The sequence below is a fragment of the Corvus cornix genome, chromosome Z (genome assembly GCF_000738735.6).
Source record: "Corvus cornix cornix isolate S_Up_H32 chromosome Z, ASM73873v5, whole genome shotgun sequence".
NCBI classification, from domain to species: domain Eukaryota; kingdom Metazoa; phylum Chordata; class Aves; order Passeriformes; family Corvidae; genus Corvus; species Corvus cornix.
In genome coordinates this window covers 34,725,029-34,741,654 of record NC_046357.1, presented here as the reverse complement: position 1 = coordinate 34,741,654, position 16,626 = coordinate 34,725,029, and the positions used below count along the sequence as shown (strand labels likewise).

Genomic DNA, 16,626 nt, shown 5'->3' with positions numbered 1-16,626 from the left:
ATGTCGCTTATCGCTGTTGGTCCCATGATCTTTTGCTGGACAGCAGGGCAGCTTCAGCTGAATCTTGGCCGCACTGGAGAGGGGGAGAGCCGAGCCACTCCAGCTGCCCACAGCAGGGCTGTGGGGGTGCGTTCCGTGGCTGGAACAGGGCCCATCGGCTCCAGGATGGCTGTGGCCCGGCCCGGCCTGGCCCGAGCAGGGCCTGGGCCGGGCCCGCCGGCCCCCGCACGGGGCCCGCAGCCACCTGTCCCAGCACGGGAAACGAGAGAGGGCTCTGCCTGGGGTGTGTCTATTCTTAAGGGTGGATCACAGAGGCGGTCACGATTTTAAGTGGCTTAAAGAATTGTCCATATTCAAACTGGCCAGCTGATAGGTTCTGTTAGGTCACAGAGGAAACTGTAAGCACCCCTTGGCAAGAACATCACTTCCGAGACTATGCTTGCTAACCCATGACACTAATACAGTAAATTCTTTTTATCTGTCTTATGTTATATAATTCTTTTGCTTTCACAATCCTAATACTAAATTTCTTCCCTGCCTTTCTACCCAGCCACAGTTGCTACTACACGGCCCTCGTTGTCCAATTTATCAGCATAAACTGAAGAACATGTAAATATGCAGGGAATTATAGCAAAATTTAAGCCAGCTTTACATTTCCAGGGAATAAAAATTTTGCACATGTGTCATTTTGAATAGAAGCACAGTTACCACCATCTTGGATAACACACTGAGAATTTACTGAAAAGTTGTAAAGCTAAAATGACAAGCTGTTACAGCTGATAATCTTCACTACTCAAGATGTCTCATACTATCCATCAACAGGACAAAGATAAAATGGAGTGTGCAATCAAAAAGATAGGAAATACTGAGTTTCATCATGTTACAGGAGAAATTGCAGCAAATTCTCCACAGCACAATCCAAACCTTTTAGTCTTGTAATGGGTTAAACAATTTTTAGTACTTAGACACCATAAAAATTTCAGCAACAGTCTGGCAACATATTCTTTGTGGTATACTTGTCCAAGTAACATTTAAAAAACATTTTCAGCACTGTGGTGCCAAATCTGTGTTATGTACTGTTCCCTTTTATTCCCTATGTCCATTGAGAATGTAAACTTTTTAGCTGTTTCCAGAAAACGCCTGAACAATGAACAATATTTGGAATGTAATTATGTTTGTGACTTGGTCTCAGTGGAAAATCAGTTGTAATGGCTTTTAAACAAAAAAAAACCTCTAAAACTGGGAAGGGGTATGCGTGTGGGAGCAAATGATCTACCAAGTTCTTATTGGAAATGAAAACAGCAAGTTAGTTTATTTCTGTATTTGAGTTTTCTGGGACTGTACTGATATGCACAGCCAAGAGGAGAGCTAAAGCTATTTGCAACTGGTTTATGCTTGCAGCCGGAAAATGAGTATGTGTGGTAAAGCGGAAGAAAAAGGAAGACAGGATGTTCCTTCTCACAGTCTGTCTCTTGCTAAACAGAAACATACCCCTATCAACCCCTAACCAAAGGACCATAGGAAAAGTTCACTCTTCTGAGAGGTAAAGTTGAACAGCAGATAAGAAGAAGGCAGAAGCACACGCCTTCAGTTTCCATACTCTCAATTTCCACACTGACTAAGATAAATTACTAGGAACAAAAGATAAAGCAGGCTACCCTGGAGGGCACTGATACAGAAGTAACAAATACTGCACTGGGAACTCAAGAGTAGATGAACTGATTACTGCTTCTAGGATAAAATTATCCTAGATTAGAAAGGGATAAATTCTCATTTGAGGACAGTTATCTTAGTTTAAAGAGTGGTACCAGTATTTGCTTATCAATTACTTTCTGGACCTAGAAGATGATATATTCAAATATGATATATTTGAATACATCATGTATTCAAGATCTGATGCAGCCTGAAGTTTTAGGTTTCTCTTGGCCAAACCATCATGTTTTAGAGCATGTCTCCAGTGTAATTCCTTCAGTTCATGCAGATGTACCTCGTCTAGCTGTGATGCACACTGTTCAGCACACAACAAAAAAAATCTGCCTCAAAATACGGGTAACAATCCTGGAGATGAGGTCACCTAGAGCTACAGGGAAATGCTGTATTTAGCAATAACCAAACTAGTTCAGAGTTCTCTGGGGTAAACCTGCAGTCACTGCAACAATATCTGAGGCTCCTCATCCACAAATGGACCAACAATATTGACAGAGAAGTGGTATATTCTTGAGGAATTGCAAGGTTAGCCTGCACTTTGAACATGCTTGCAAATGCTAAACATTGTTATAATTCTCCCACAGGCATAATGAAGTCTGAGGAATGATCATCTTTCTCTGACGAAATGAAGTCTTCCACTGCCCTCACTGTAAGTCAGTATGTAAGTTACAAAGAGATTTTGGGGGCTGATGTTCAAAGATACAGAAAAATTCCTTTGAAATTACCCCTCTTTCATCCAAACAGCACTTTTTAATCTATTTTTGTTTTGTAACATAGCCTCACCTTTCAAGAAATTTTCTTTGTTCATTCTGCTCTAACTCAATAGTTAAAAAACATCTCTGAAAGCACTTCCACCTGAAGGTTTGCTCCTCTAATGTAACTTGCACCAACTGTCACCATAGTGATTCCTCTAGGACTGTAACACATTAAAAAAAGAAAGAAAAAGAATCTGCTGTCAAACACAGCTAGCTCTCACATCTTGAACATCTGATGACGTCTCCATGAGATAATGCAACTTCTTTCTGGGAAATCAAAAGCACAGCTGTACATTTCACACATACACACAGGCACCAGGATCCAGAGACAGTGCCACTTTACTATCCTGAACATCGCAGCAAGGCTGGTGCTCTCCAGAATAGTTTTTCTATAAGATGTTCTATAAGATTAATTTTTAAGTCCACTATCTTTAACCTCGTCCCTCATTTGTACTGAATAACCTGAGGGACTCTAAATGAATGTGGCAACATTGTATGCACTAAAGTAGCAGTCTGAGGAATAAATTTTGCTGTTTGTACAAGAATCAAACCAAACAAATGGAACTGTTTATGCTGCACTTTTCTTTAAGCTGGAACAGGTGCATAACATGAGTCCTAAGAGCGCATCCATAATTAACAAGACTAGAGTTGTCTTTTAATCGTGACCTTTTGACATAACAACATTTTAATTGGAAACCAGCAAAGAGAAGACCAGACCAGAATCACCTAGTTAGTGAAGCTGTACAAGGGACAAATTGACTAAGTCCTAATTTTCTGTCTAACAGGCCTAATTAACATCCAGCTTAGATTTGGGGTTTAATGCATATTTATGACTCTGCTATGTCGTACTAGAAACACTTTTTGTAAACCATGGAAGATGCACACTTTTCCTTAAATGGATGATAATGATAAGCAGTGCATTCTCTTCCAATTTATCAATAACTTTTAAACATACCTTGTGGTTAAATGCAGAACAAAAAAGGGTTTGAACTACTACAAAGAACAACAGAGAAAAGACACTTTGCAATTTCTTTTTCAATCTGAGAAAGTTAAGGAGGTGCAGATTTATATCACTAAATGTAAAAATTAGGCCAGAATTGAAACATGACTTTTAGAATCAATTGTTCTGTGAAGATATAAGTATGGTTTTACTGTCTCCAAAAGCCTTTAATATACCCTCCACCAACAGTTTTCAAAGTCTACAACCAGGGTAAAAGATCAAAACCAGATCTATACAGAAAAGCTCCCAGGTATAAAAAATTATGCTTCTTCTCTTGAAATGCTGCACCATGGCAATTATATTCAAGGTAATCTTTATGGAAATTTGGTTAGAGTTAGCCTAGAGATGTTTTGAGATTGAAAACAACATAATTCCCTGATACACGGGGACTTTGTGAAGATCCATATTTCTCTGAAAATTTAAATGTCTGGTACTTTAAACTGAGACTGCTCAGGTTGTTCATGACTGAAAAACAAAAACATAAGACCTGATTCCTTGTACAGAATTAGATGGCTTTCTAAATATAAAGTTGCCAATGGGGGGGGGGAAAGGTTATTTTTAAAAATTATCCCATGCATAAATGGCATATATTATCATTTGATTTAAAATATATATATATTTATCCTAGCAGATCCCAGGCCTGCAGCTTAAAATCACACAGACAACTGTGAAGTAAGCATTTATTTAAGATTCTGGAAATGCTACTAATCCACAAATTAAAATTGCAGTTTGACTCAAAATAAATCCAACACTAAGTACCTCCTACATATGACCATGTCCCTATGCTACCTCTCAGATGTTTTACATTCCTAATCTTTCTTCCAGTTGTCTATCAAATTCTCTGTGCCCTGTTGCAAATTAACTTTTTAAAAGACAGTTACCTTTTAAATTAGAAGTGCCACAATTTTACAGGAAAACAATTTTCTTTTCTTGCAAGAGACTTTATACATACATGGCATGGACATGTGCTGTTCAAGATACTCTCAAATTTCAATGATATAGAAGTTAAGAGATATGGGTAACATACTGGTGAAGAATGGTTTAGCTATGACAGGATTAGCTGGTTTAGCTATGACAATGTGGTATGAATTTGCCAAGGAAACAAACATTTACTTTTGCCTTTTCTGTGTTTATCATCTTCACTGCTACGTACAAAAATAAGCTATATACAAAAATTATTACTATAATGTTATTGTAGTTACCTGAATGAAAAGAAGTGTCACACTAACATGGTGACTCCAGCATCATTCAAGGCTTACTTAGTAGTCAAAGAAAGTCTTGCGTTAATACAATGTTTAATGTGAGATGATGAGTTCAAGTGACTTACGACACCTCTTTTTTCTGACTTGAAAAGCAGTAATAATGGCACTTGATTTGTAATTCTTTTGTGTAAGGCACCCAGAAAAGTGATGCTAAATAGTGAATAAATCAAAATTAAATACTGCCAAATTCGGTATCTGGAATAGGTGAAGTTCTCGAACCAAAATTCATTTATCTGAATGAAGATAGCGGGCAGAGACAACACCTCTGGGCATCACCCCACTAGGAATGTCACACCAGGCATTGCTGCCTCTTAAACTTCTTTCCGTTCATGACATGCTTACCAAAATGTAGAAGTGTCCTGACAGTTTTTCATTAAGCTGTACACCATGCTCAATGTAGCTCAATGCTATATTCATTACTAACGCACATCTACTGCTCATGGAGTGTCACAGAATCCCACACCACCAAGAGGAAGTGAAAACATGTATTAGGCAAACTCTGTCCATGCAAAAAAACAAATTGGAGGTCACAACTTCAAAACCATCCCATCAGTCCACAAAGGGATTTAACAAGCTCAGTCTCTCCTGAAATTTTCAGAAGTAACAGAAAGTATTTTGGACTATATATGTAATTCTAAAACTAATGTAAAACAGAGTGATGAATGAGGAGATATACTCACCGCTTTTTACTGGCTAGGCTCGTAGTTCAATGCCTTAGAAAGCCTCGGGCGGCCTAGAGAGGTAGCACGGGCAATCCAGCATTTCAGTAGCTCTGAAAGCAGCAAATATTAGCTGCAAAACTGGTATCAGATCCAGCAGAAGCAAAGAGGGAGAAATATAGCTTTCAGCTTGCCTAATTCCTGCAATTGGAAGCTTTCAAACAGAAACAGAGACAAGATGTTCACAGAAAGGGTGCAAAGCCAGAGGGCAGGCCCCCCCTTGGTCCTCTCTTTTATTCGGAGAAGGGGAAAGGGGAGGACTGGGGGTGACCCGGGGTGAGCGGCCAATCAGACACTGCTAAAGAGTTTGAGTTACATTTGGTTTTGCCCACGCTTGGAACAAAGGAGTTCAGAACACATGGCAGAGGCAAGTGTCTTGGGGAGGGGGAAGGGAAGCTCGGAACAGGCAGCAACATATGAATACTTTCTATTCAAAGTTACAAGTAAGACTTTATATTCAAACTGAGTCCAAAACCAAGGTGTGATTCCATAACAATTTAAGCACCTTACAAGGAACATTTGAGCACCAAAGCAGGAGGAATTGCCACTGTCTTAGTTTACAAAAGCAGTTCTTTGTTTTTATATTTGCCTTTTTCCACTATTATGCTTTGCTCAGATGGCTGAAAACTCCCCCTGCTCCTCTGGCTTCTACAAATATTGCCTTCAGCTTCCATCCCCTTCTTTAAGTTGAAGCAGTTTTCAGGCTATTCTGGAAATTCTCTCTTGAATAGTTCTGATAAGATTCTCTATTTCTCTAATATAGTCTACCCCAGATCAAATATATTCATTTATACAGTTGAAAGTCCTGCTTTCTAGTTCTTCTCATGCTCTCTGTCTAGAATCAAGGTTAGTCCAGCATGGTATATGAAGTTATAAACTGAGTTTGTGCCTCACTGCTTTCAATGTCAGTATCTGAAGCTAGGGTTTTTGAAGGAAGGCTTCAAGAAGGAGGATTTAAAAACAATAAATAAATAAATTACTCTTGCAGTGGAATAAATTCACTAGATAATAATCATATAGTTTTAGAATAGGCAACCTGTCACAGCTTTAAGAGAAAAAAATAACAAAATCTAGGTTATTACAAGGGTAAGTAAGTTATGATTTATTTTGTGAAAGCATATACAAAATGGCAAATATTGCATTTATCTGCCTGTATATTTTGTTTGCTCACCTCTAATCAGTATCCATAAATAATGTATTTACAATAACAAATGCCTCTTAAAATCTTTATTTTCAATATTTCTTAATGATTGTCACATTCTGCAGTTCAGTCAGATGTGTCATGATCACAAGCTACAATGTGCCTCCTTAGTGTGCCCTGCATCATTTTATGAATTATTACTATTCTCCATCTACTCCAAAACCTCTCCTTTCCAAATTATTTTCTCTCTAATTTTACGAATCCATTACACTTCTATTTGCTCTATTTACCCTGTCTTCAATTATAAACGATTTTACAACCAAAGTCTCTGTGAAATGCTGTTATAGTTTCATAACATAATAACTTACTGTATATTTTTGCATGTATTAGTCAGAATTCTAACTAAAAATGATTAGTGATTTTGATCTCTTCACAAGACAGGTCTGACCCAGACAATGAAAAAATATTTCCTAGAATTAATACATGGAATTTGAATGTTTAATGCTGTTGTACATGTGACACTCTGGTATTTATGCGCAGGAAACTGGTGGGAGAAAAATTCTGCAACATGGTGTGATTATCTCTACTTACCAAACCTGAAAGATTAATCTGAAAAGCTACACAGCAGGAAAAGACAGATGTGAAACTGTAATCAGCATTTTCTAAAAGACTACATAAATTTTCAAAAAACACCTTACTCTTTTTTAGGCTGAGATTAATTTTTTTAGACTGACAACCTCAACGAGTAAAAGAGACTGAATAAAATGTTATATTTTAAACATAATGTGTATAATTTAAAGATAACTATACCTGAAACAGGTGTGCAAGACTAACGGTTACATGACTGCAATCTGGTCAATAGTACTTTTATTAATTCTTTCAAGAAACACTGTAAACATAATGTCAGAGTTTAAATTTTTGCATACATCCTTTGTGTAACTGTGAAATCTAACGCATACATGCACAGCTCTATCACTTGCACAACTGGCATGGCTCAAAGCTGTATGTCCTGGTTTTGGCTGGAACAAAGTTAATTTTCTTCCTAGTAGCTGGTACAGTGCTGTTTGGATTCAGTATGAGAATAATGTTGATAACACACTGATGTTTTGGTTGTTGCAAAGTAGTGCTTACCGTAATCCAAAGGCTTTGCAGGTGCACAAGAAGCTGAGAGGGAGCATAGCCAGGACAGCTGGCCCAAACTGGCCAAAGGGGTGTTTCATACCATGGAATATTATGCCCAGTTTATAAACTGGGGGCAGTTGGCTGGGAGGTGCCGATTGCTGCTGGTCTGGCCCCTCGGTCAGTAGGTGGTTAACAATCGTATTGTGCATCACTTGTCTTTCCTAGGTTTTATTCTCTTTGTCTGTTGACTTTCTTTGCACCCTGATATTATTATTAATGTTGTCACTATTATTAAATTTTATTTTAATTTCATTTCATCTTATCTCAGCCCATAGGTTTGGGGTTTTTTTTCCTGTTTCTCCGTCCCAACCCACTGTGTGGTTGGGGGCAGTTAAGTGAGCATCTATGTGGTTCTTAGTTATTGGCTGTGGTTATACCATAATAGTGTGTTTTAAGCTGGCAGGGAAAAAATCAACAGCTTCTTCCTAACCATGCAGTGCCTTGCTTTGGATACTAAATACTTTGTCACTCTCTGGTTGCATGGGTGCTACGTCGTATTTGTAGGGCCCCGTTCTTAGACTCTGATTCCAGCATAATCAAGTAAAAACCCACTGCCTTTTTAAAATACTCAAGTATGTATAAGCCTCTATTTTCTAGCCTTTCTGTCATAGAATCAATATTTCACCCATTTTAATATGCCTTTATCCAGGCAGAAACAAAATAAGTGGCTTTAAATGAAGGACATCTCATACTATAGTACATCCTAACTCCTGGTGACAGCTCAGGGTCAGTATTCAGTACTAGGTTATAGAGAAATGCTGATTAATAAGCCTTTGCAAGACTGCTTTTAGGTACCTTAGTACAATGACAAATGCCCAGGTTCTAGAACAAATGGTTTAAGACAACTTTGGTTGTCTTAAATGGTTTACAGCAACTCCAGACTGCATTTTCAAAAGCTGAATAAAATTTCCAAATAAGTGAAAGCCTGTTATTGTCTTTAGGACTTCAGACTTCCATACAGCATGCCAGGGTTTTCAACTCACTAGATTTATTCTGCTAAAGGAACTGGAAAGAGTTCGTTTCACACTGCCACAAAAAACAGTGTTTACACAGGACACTGCTGTTAACACACAGAAGTCTACATGGAATATGTAAAACAAAAAATCTTCATAAGCTATATGCAGGGAAATTAATGTAATTCACTAGGCTTCGAAATACAAGTCTATATAACTTACATTAAACTGACTAAAAACTAAAAATATATTAAATATATGAAATCAAATATACTAATTTCTATAAAAAGAGAACTTTTCTTAAGCTTACAGGAAACCTTTTAAAAAATCTTTACACATGAATTCTAAAGTCCTTCCCAATCCTTTTGTTTCTGCTGGCAAAGGCAAGTCCAATGAGATGTGAGCATGTAAAGGAAGTCAGGTGCCTTTTGTCATTATGAAAGTACAACAGCACTATTCCGAAATGCAGCACCCTTAAACAGGGAAAGGCCTTGTTTAAAAGCAGTCACCTTGAAGAGGGTCAGTATTCCTGGAAACAAAGAGATCATCTCAAGAAACATGAAGAAATCCTCCTTTAAGGCTAGGTGCTTAAATTATGTTTATTTATCTGTCATCTTAGTAAGACATAGCATAAATCTCAGTTCAAGTACCACACGCTTACAGGTTTCTTCTTACACAGTGATAATATATGAGCACGTATTAATTAATCAACACACCTAGTGAATTCCAGATTTAACCAACTACACTGCTCCTTTCATGTTTCTCCGGTACAAATGTTCTTAGCATTTATTTCGGTAGAAAGGAACAGAGTGGACTTACTCCATACAAAGTGCTTACCTACTGTCTTAAAATAGATGCTTCAAAAAAACCCCACAATTTTTAAAAAATAAAATATATATTGGTATGCAATAGCAAAATTATGTATGCTTTCATTGCAGATGAAATAATTGTCTTAAAACTGAAGGAAAGATATTCAAGTCAAATCACAATGTTTCATTTCATCTTAATGGCCAAGAGTGTATTTATTATTTTAAAATAAAATTGATGTACATTTCACAAGGATAACTTCTTTTTAGTAAGAAAAATGCCAATATTTAAGTTGAAAATTTTCTACATAAAAAAATTTTAAGAGGTCAGAATTTGGGGAAAAAGGGTGAGCATTCAGATGAGACTGTCTGATGAATAGGAAATGCAGTTGCAAAATATTCTAGCTAACCAGAATCTACATTTTTCACCCTTTCCAAGAAAATTCAATTTTCTACTGCAGCATAACAAAACTAAGATACCAGCCTTTAACTTCTGCCAGTAATAATCTATTCCTGTTATTTCCTGCTCACCCATTGCACAGCTGAGTTTTCAATTTCCACATCTCCATCTGTGACCTTCTAGGCATTCCCACAAAGACGACATCAAGCTTGGAGACCTGCATTGTGAGAAATAAATGGGATGTATCAAGCTGTTGCTGCGGTCTGCTGAGAGAATCTCAATCTCCTTCTCTTATAATACCCAACCAGGTTCTTGAGCTGGGAAAAGGATGTTGTTGAGATCCTTTGATTGCCCAAAGAAATCCAGAAAAACAAAGAAACTTCTCAAAAAATTTTGTGCTGATGCATCAGATGTCAACCACTCTTGACAGGAGATGGGATCTCAGTTTTCTTTCCTCCATTGCAGAACACAATGCAAATGTTAAATAGTTCCTTGCACATTCCTGAAAGAATGGCCATGTTAGAATGCTCTTTTGGCTTTTTGCTCTCACTGTTTTTTGTTCTGGGTTTTACCTAGATGTCTCAATCAAGCCAATGAACCAGAAAAGATTTTTCTGTGCATTCCACTACATTTCAAAGTTTGTTTATTCCTTCATATTATTTTGTCTTTGAAGACACAGAAATCCACTGGGACTAAACAGCAGATGTAATAGATGTCCTGCAATTACAAGAAATCAACAGTTTCTTCTTATTTCTTTCTCACCTGAAAGTAATAAAAATAGAGTTTTACTGACTGAATGTCTGTTTTTTTCTGTGGTGGTCTGAGGAACAGAGCATTTATTTCCTAACAGCACTGAGAATTTTTAATAGTATTTTTCATGTGATTTTCTCCTGTTGGCAGATGCTACCATTTGCTTTATGATATGCCTGCAAGTCTACAGAGCTGGCCCATTATTTTCCAAATAATCAGTCCACCCATCTTTACATTTTTACACTTTGGGAGTTCCAAGATCAAAAAATATACATAGCTTTCACAGTTTCATTCTGAGCCTGCATACTCTCTACAAAATGCTAGAAAGACTGAATGTAACACACTTGAATTAGCTCATGGGTTAGAAAACTGTCTTTTTTCAGACCTTTCACATTCTGCCCAATGTTTAAGAAAATTCTGAAGGAAAAAGATGAAGCCTGAAACTATTCAAGAGCCTTTTTTCAGCATACTGCAAACATACTTTGTCCCTACAGATATTCAGGGTTTGTCCATACACTCAACACCATCAATCTAGAAACAGAATTAAATAGGCAGGTATGTTCAGAAATGCCATACATTCTAGATTTGAAGGAATTATTTCAAGAGTTATCCAAACAAGGAAAGGACTCTTTTATTTTCTAATGAACTGTCTTGCACAACATTGGTTTTCTTATAAACAAAGGCATTGGTACCCGGTGCTGCAGGGGGACCTATGCAGTGGCGCTTGCTAGAAGAGTTTGTACAGAGGTAAGCAAGCAATAGCTTTGCAAAGTTCTTCAAAACCATTTAAGGTAGGGATTCTCTATAACTACATTCTCTTCCATACAATTGTTGTCAGTAGCTCAAATTAGGCTAAAATGGAGCAGTTTGCCACCTTAACTAGTGATCTGCTCAGCCAGCTTCATCTGGAAATTGAGTTTGTAAAAAGTAGTTCACAGAGTATGACTCAAGAGAGAGCTGCTGACACTTAATTTTTAGACCTGTTCTCATTCACTTTCTTGAGATGTACTTTTGAAAACATTGTCAAGTATTTCTCATTTGCCCGTGCACCTCTGTAATTTAAAAGAACAAAGTTGTTATACTCATCTACAGTAATTTTTTTTACACTTTTTTGTGAGGAAAATCAATTCTGTTGACTTGTAGAAGTTGTGTGCAAAGAAAAATCTATTATACGCAATGAAGAAAAATTATTGGATTAAATTAATTTTCTTTAAGTGTCAAACTGATTTTCATCTTGCACACAACACATGCACTGCAAAGCCAATTTTATTGTTAAAAACTGCAAAACCAAATTAATTGCTAAAATTCTAGAATAGCAATCTGTAGTCTGTTACTCAAGTCATTTGAAACATTTTCTCATGACCCTCTCCTTATAATGGACCATCCATCCAAGTCAGTGTGGTGAATTTGGTTTAACAGACTAACAGTAACTTTCACAATATGCTGCAGATCTCAGTAACCTAAGGCATATAACACTTCTTCTTTGACAGCATCCATATAAACAAATTATTAGTAATTATGCTGATGTTTTGCATTTTCCATTTCAATGACAGATATTTTGTCATAGAATCATGATATAATTGGTGTATTCCAGGAGAGAAGACAAAAGGAAAATATTCGCTTGCATTGCTTGTCAGCTACAAAACCAACTGGGATTTAAACATTTTAAGCTTATTAAAATAAATCTGTCATCTAAACCAGCCAAATACATGAAAACCATATAATTTTACTTTCCACAGTGGACTTGATCTTAACCTAAATTATTTGGGTTGCATGGACCTTTTTGGGAATCTGCTACTCAAATTACATGTGAGTCTTGAGCACCACATAAGGAGTGCCTCACTGACACATTATTTTATTGATCATGAAGTCAAACAACTGAGTCCATCTGTGCAGCACATACTGTTTTTACTTCTTCAGGGTTCCTAAGATTCATAAGCTAATCTGTTTCATCTTTGCAAGTGACTTTAAAAAGTTAAAGACTGTCTCATATATCAGACAAGTAAATAAATAGTGAAGGAATGAGAAGAAGCACTTCAGATTTCTAGACTAAACCCATTAACGTTCTACAGGATGAAAAATGGGAAAGTCACAAACTAACACTTCAGAAATATGTAATGATAGGCAAGCCCCAAAATACATCTTTTTTTGTAGGTAAGCATCTATGTATGGTCCAAAATATAAAGACTTTAAAAGAAAATGCCCTTAGCTTCAAGAAAGATGCTAGTCTTTCTTATGCTTGTGTCTTGCTTTCAATGCAACTTTCTTTTATAAAATATAAATGGCCTTTACAATCTTTTCTTCGTTTAAGTGAAGGAAAAACCAATAAAGCAAGCCTTGCTGGCCAGCTAATGTTATAGTATCTTAATTTTCCTTCAACAAGGAAACTGAAAAAAACTGCTGTCATGGTTTAAGCCCAGCCAGCAGCCAAGCCCCATACAGCCGCTCACTCACTCCCTGACCAGCAGGATCAGGGAGAGAACTGGAATGGTAAAAGCCAGAAAGCTCATGGGCTCAGATAAAGATGATTTTCTAGGGAAAGCAAAAGCCATGCAAACATGCAAAGCAAAACATGGAAATAATTCACTGCTTCCCATGGGCAGGCAGGTATTCAGCCATCTCCAGGAAAGCAGGGCCCCATCACACGTAACAGTGACTTGGGAAGACAAATGCTACCACTCCAAATGTCCCCCCCTTCCTCCTTCTTCCCCCCACTTTATGTAGTGAACATGATAGTCTGAAATATTCCCTTGCTCAGTCTATGTCACCTGTCCTGGCTGTGTCTCCTCCCATCCTCCCATGCACCCCTGACCTCCTTGCCATAGTGACAGTGCAAAAAGCAGAAAAGGCCCTGGCTCTGCGTAAGTCCTGATCAGAAAAAACAAAACCATCTCTATATTAATCAACCCTGTGTTCAGCACAAATCCAAAACAAAGCCCATACCAGCCACTGTGAAGAAAATTAACTGCACCCAACTGAAACCAGTAAAATGTCCCATGTTCTATATAAGAGGTTTAAACAAAACTTAAGGTATATTAGAAGAAACAGATATATTTGGGAGGTGTCATTGCAATCATACTTCATTGTTTTTAAATTACAATATGATACAGATGCTGGTACTGTTTGGAGATTAAGCAAGAACTTTTTTTTAAGATGGTGGTGATATTCATAAAAAAGAATGAGCGCTAATGACATTAAATTTGTTATTTAAAATGGAAGACAAAAAGCTACAATGATCTGTGCTGTCAGCCTTTCTATCAGGACATTATGTTCCTGTGAATATGTGATTCCCAGGCTGCTTAATGAAAAATATCAGGTGAGTATTTGCTGAAAATTCTAATTAGGTTTATACAATGACCAAAGAACAATACAGGAACCTAGTAACAACATGACAATTACAGTTTCTCCTGGAAAGTGTCTGCAACCACCTAAAGAGCAAGCTGTATAAAGCAGATGAAAGGAAAATATGGGCTAAATTTAAAAATAAGTGCGCAGTGTATTGACAGTAAATTGATTCTGGTAATCATACCTGATAAGCCAAATAAAAACCTGTTGTTGACTTTCTTTGAGTCCTTAGACAATGTACTTTGGTAAAACTGATATCTGAACTAATATAATGATCTTTGCTTTAATATGCCTTCTGTTCAAGAGGCCTCTTATTTCTCTTCCAAAGACCTCAGAGGTCATACAATGAAAATGTTACGGGGGTGTGGGTGGGGGAAACAAACAAAGCAAAAACAAACAAACAAAAAAACCTACAAAACCCCACAAAAATACTCCCAGTGGTTCAGGGAGTTTAATAAGCTTTTATACTATTTATAAGCTTAAACCTCATTTATAAAAGAGCTGTAGGAACAATGAAAGAGCTGAAGAACAAAGAGACCATTATGCTGTTTCCTAAATATGTGCAGTTGTATTTTTATTAAAATGTTCTTTAGGTGTTTTTAGACTTCAAACCTGCATCGCCAAGTCAAATATGTTAGATTTCACAGAGCTTCTGGATAAAGACATTTTTTCTTTGCCACCTCCTAAAAATATTTATTCTTTTCATAAAATCAAGCATACAAATAAGCTTCTTCCTGTGATTCTGCACCTCAGTATATACAGTAGCACTCCAGATTTATGTGCAGAAAACTGAGCATGTCACAAGTATTGAGTCTTCTTTGTGTCATATGTACTACAGCCTGTGGCTGAAGCCCGATGGACTCTGATCAAAACAGATTTTGTTTCATGCTGTAGGAAGGACTCTCCAACATCATATAACATCCCCTCCACACACAAAATCCCAATCACTGCAGAAAAGTTCGAAATCAGGGTCTTTTATGCAGTCCCCAAATAACATTGCTATTGACCGCAATAAATTAACACTTGTGACCTGAAACAAGCAATATAGTAGCTAATTGAGTTAGCAGGGAGTACTTTGACATTTCTTTGCTTATTGGCAGAATTTGTAAAAAAGTGAAATACGATCTTTTTGCCCTGTTAATGTGTAATGAATAAGGAAGAAGAAAATTAAGGGAAGATCTCCAAGGAAGCTTTTGGTGGCACACAACAGGGATCAGAGCAGACATTGCTGGAGTACCAGACAGGGTGTGAATGCACATGCCAATGCACGAAAATTCAAAATTCAGTGTTATCATGATACAAGCTGAAGATCATTAGCAGATGGTATATCTAATTAACACAACAGAACAAGAGAGAAGTGTTGAAATGGGGCTTTTTGGCACTGTAAAAAAATTTCTAACAGTAATTATTCTCCCTTGTTCCACAGAAGAGACTGAGATTCAATTCTTAAAAGTATAGTGAAAACTATAGAAAATACAAAAATCTACATCACAAAGTATCTATGACATTAGAAGATCACTACTCTAAATTACCAATTAAAAAAAAAGACATCTCAAAACTGAAGGCCACAAAAAAGCTTGTTCCTTTCTCCAGCTTAAAAAATTCCACATGCAGAAACTTGGAGAGGTATTTTTAAGAAGGTACATTCTATTCACCATGCACAATGTAAATGTCAAGCCAGTACCTTGAATTTCATCCAGAAACTCACAAATAGGTTTTGAAGGTCACAAAAGTCTAGTATTATGCCCTTCATATTGGATTTTTGGCTTAAAACTAGGACAGAGCAGTCACTGACTTTGAGGGCCTCCATTGCAACCCAAATGCAGAAGATTAATCAAGTAATATGAGTATGAACTCGGAATGAACTATAGCAGGAAAAAGGAAGGCAGTACTGATGGGCTGGTCAATCCAGTCTGAATAACAGATGTATTCAGATCTGTGTTTTTAAAAATTGTTGCTGTCTGTAAACAGATGGAGTGCTTTAACAGCACCACAGGCTCTTTCTGGGAATTGAGGTGACATGAATACATAGTCAGAGGATCCTGTCTTCCCCCTAATATTTTTTATATAGGCACATGACATAAATGGGAAGAATTCCATGTAATGGAATTTATTTCACATTCTCATGAGAAAATACTGAGCTGAGCTTTCTGATGCAGAGCCTGCAAAGTAGTCTGTGTCTTTATCATCATAAAACAATTTATCTTGTATCTGCTTCACATGAGACTGAGCTACAAAATCACTCAGGATAAGCAGGGAAGGCTGTGGTAAATGGTCAGGTTTTCACAGTATTGCTTTAAGGTGGTGAATTGATGAAGTTGGTTGAGGAAATCAAGAGCTGAGTCTCTTGCTTACCTTGCACCTTGCTTAAGCAAAGCCTAACAACTGAACATTGAAGCAGAGGTCTCATGGCCTGATGTTATTTCAGTGAGGCACAGAAAAACACCTCACCCCTGTACCAGCCAATTTCCACACTCTTTTTAACACAAGAAAACAACCCTTGTTATAAATCTGGTTCATTAACGAGATATGGTCGGGCACAAAGACCCTCTGAAGAAGGTCAGGCAACCTTTACTGCAATCTCAGTATGTGGAGGAGGACCAAAG

General features: G+C 37.2%; 1 long non-coding RNA gene across 1 annotated transcript in view; it reads left to right on the top strand.

Moving 5' to 3' along the window:
* Positions 1-10,688, top strand: part of LOC109144640 — a 53,242-nt gene extending 42,554 nt beyond the window's left edge. The window contains exons 3-4 of the long non-coding RNA XR_002045518.3: positions 2,292-2,356; positions 10,109-10,688. This is a non-coding gene — a long non-coding RNA (uncharacterized LOC109144640). The remainder of the gene's footprint in view (positions 1-2,291; positions 2,357-10,108) is intronic.
* The last annotated feature ends 5,938 nt before the right edge of the window (positions 10,689-16,626 follow it).